At 40.5% G+C, this 3,006-nt stretch overlaps 1 protein-coding gene across 2 annotated transcripts in view; it reads right to left on the bottom strand.

Moving 5' to 3' along the window:
• Positions 1–3,006, bottom strand: part of ZNF706 (zinc finger protein 706) — a 10,530-nt gene that overhangs the window by 6,080 nt on the left and 1,444 nt on the right. The window contains exons 1-3 of one of the 2 annotated variants that reach the window (XM_011931498.1): positions 2,952–3,000; positions 2,390–2,519; positions 106–226 (exon numbers count right to left, since the gene is read on the bottom strand). The exons of the other annotated variant lie outside the window; for it this stretch is intronic. The gene's annotated coding sequence lies outside the window, so the exon portion shown is untranslated. Of the gene's footprint in view, positions 1–105; positions 227–2,389; positions 2,520–2,951; positions 3,001–3,006 lie in introns of those variants that run through there. 2 annotated transcript variants of the gene reach the window in all.

Here is a 3,006-nt window from a genome sequence, read left to right as displayed (position 1 = left end):
AAGATCAGCCTGGCCAAGATGGTAAAACCCCATCTCTACTAAAAATACAAAAAAAATTAAATAAATAAATAAATAAATAAATTAGCCAGGTATGGTGGCGAGCACCTGTAATTCCAGCTACTTGGGAGGCTGAGGTCTCCGGAGAACTGCTTGAATCTGGGAGGCGGAGGTTGCAGTGAGGTGTGATGGCACCACTGCACTCCAGCCTGGGCGACAGAGCCAGACTCTGGTCTCAAAAATAAACAAACAAAAAATTGTTACAAGTAACAAACTGGTTGTATCTCAATGTTAAAGGAAAGAAGCCAGTTGTAGGGAATATACATTATTTAAAGATCAAAACAGGCAAAGCTAATCTACAGTGAAAGGGGTCACCTTGGAAGTTACGGGTAATGACTGGGAAGACAGGACATGAAGGGGACTTATGGGGTTCTGAAAATGTTCTTGAATCAAGTGTGCTTACTTGTAAAAATTCATTGAACTGTACACTTAAGATTTATGCACTTTACTGTCTGTAATCTTCAAAAGTTTACGAAAAAAGTTTAGCCCCCGCCGTCATTTTACTTGATCACTCTGCAAAGTATCCATTGTGACTTGCGATTGTGATTTTTATAACTTTAAGAGAAATAAAAGCTGTCTGTTAATCCTTCTAAAAGAGACCTCAGAAATAGGTGGAAACTGTTCTCTTACTTAGTTTTCATAAAACTACTGTTATTAATTTTTTTTAAAAGTTGGTCTTGCTGGATTGCTGCACAAATTATAAAATGAGATTGTCAGCCAGCCACTAATCCCAGAAGTTTCTTTGCTCTCTAGACGTTAGTTCCCAGTTGAGGGAATGAACTTGGTTAAGAGGGTTCTTTTACAAAGCTGAAAGATACCACTTTTTGTTACCGATGATCTGACGTGAACCCAAATGGATTAAAAAAAAAAAAAGAAAATCAAGTCACTGAAAAAAGTTACTTTTACTTTTCCATTTAAATTAAAGGCTTTTATTCGATCACACAAGTCAAACCTGTTCATAATTAAACCTGTTCATAAAGAGTCTATCATGAGTCTCAATTGCTTTTTAAATACATCAAAATTGGATCCTAAGTAGAATTCATATATATATATATACTTTAGACTAGCACTGTAACTGAATGTAAATCATTGTAGGACAGGAACATACAATGGCTTTGTATCAACTTCACCAGGGAAGGATGCTAGTTTCTTCTGACTAGGACCGTAATTAGTTAATGGATATGAGGTCAAAGCATTTCATAAAAATTACTGCGCTCCTCCTGTTCCCCAAAAAAGGAAACTAAAAGAATACACTGATTGGAGAAGTTCCCACTAGCATTAAAAAAAATGAACTCAAAGTCAGATAAAATATAAAAGAGGGTCAATGTTTTTCCGGATAGTCAGCTGAATATTTCAACTGACGAAATACGGGTTTTTTATACTAGGTTAGCATACAAGCCTAATATATTTTCGTAATTGAAAATGTTTAGCATGCCAGCCTAATATGAGAACCCCATTCCCATCAAACAATGGTAAATACTACCAGCTGTTATTAGTGCTTGACGACTAAGCTTCGATTTTTGCTTTAGATAAAAAAATTCTTAATTCTAAGCCAAAAGGCACATTTAAAAAAAAATGTATTTAAGTCCGATGTTACCGCAAGCTTACAAACCTATTCCCACGGAAACAGGTTTGGATACTTATGTATTATTTGGACGACAGTAGTCACGTGATCAACCTTTATGTATACCAATGTTTTGTAAGATTTTTTGTCTCAATGTCTTCCTATCAGGACTTTGTAACAAAATAGCCAATCCTCTCACACATCTTAACTCTTCGACACAATGTATTTTCTGTATGTTAATACACTGATTTTGTGGGAAACCTTGTTTTACGTTGAAAAAAAAAATATTCAAAAATGGTAAGCCACTAATTTCATAAGTTTCTTTGCTTTCTAGAAGTTACTAGCTATTTTGATAGTTCCAGGTAGTGACTCGTACAAAGCAATGCCATTAGATACGCAAAATTATTTTTAACTTTTTGCACTTAGGACTTTCCCTAAAATATAACATTACACAATAGATTTAACCCATTTTCCATTGTCACCAAACAGCAACCAAAAAGCCCGAAGAGAATAAATAAAACCAGGTAAAGGAAATGCAATCAAATAAGCTAAATGCATGAGGTAGGCCCCTAACTTGTGACAACACGCCGCATCGATTTCCTTTCTGAAAGCAGAAATTCAAACGAACCAACCACCTGCTTTTGGACAGCTCAACTTAGGACTTGCTCTCAAGCCAACAGAATTTTCTACAAAATCGTAGGCAGCTATAACCGCTCCTTGAATTAAATGGGACAAACTGGAGGGAAAAAGTCATTTACAAATACCTACATGTTGGTTTTTAATGCAACTCTCAGTGTGGTTTTCCGAGGGGGCTGCAAAGATGGAAGTAGTAGAAGAAACGAGTTCTAAAATGAGGCGCTCTCGTAGGAGGCAACAAGTAAGCACTGCCCCAAAGCTCCTTTTAAAACCAACACAAATGAGTAACAGAAGAAAAGGATTTTGGGTCCAGGAAGTAGGCTCATTCTCCATAACCATCTGAAAGGAAGAGGCCCAGGCAGCGCTCCACATCCTGACCCTAGCTTTTAACACCATCGTTTTGGGGAGAGGAGAGGAGGAACGCACCCAGAGTGAGGTCTCCACCCAACACTTCTCCGACCCCAGCTGCAGCCTGGCGCACCTTCCTCCCCAAACCCGCCTCTCCCGCCTTGGAGACCCCTTCCTCCTCCCTGCCACCAAAGGCCACGCAGCCCCCCATCTAGCCAGTTCTCACGGACCCTGGTACGAGACGCGCCTCCCGGAGGCCGAGACTGCCCGAACCCCGGCCCCTGCGGCCACCGGGAGCGCCACACTCCGGCAGCCGATCGGCGGCTGTCGCCGGGGATAAGGTTACCGCTCCGCTTCCGCGGCTGGCCTGCTACCCGGCCACCTGCAGGGCCTGGCAGGCG

This window comes from Colobus angolensis, unplaced genomic scaffold, assembly GCF_000951035.1.
Source record: "Colobus angolensis palliatus isolate OR3802 unplaced genomic scaffold, Cang.pa_1.0 Scaffold121, whole genome shotgun sequence".
Lineage (NCBI taxonomy): Eukaryota > Metazoa > Chordata > Mammalia > Primates > Cercopithecidae > Colobus > Colobus angolensis.
The sequence above is the reverse complement of the archived record's forward strand: the minus strand, read 5'-3'. Positions and strand labels throughout refer to the sequence as shown.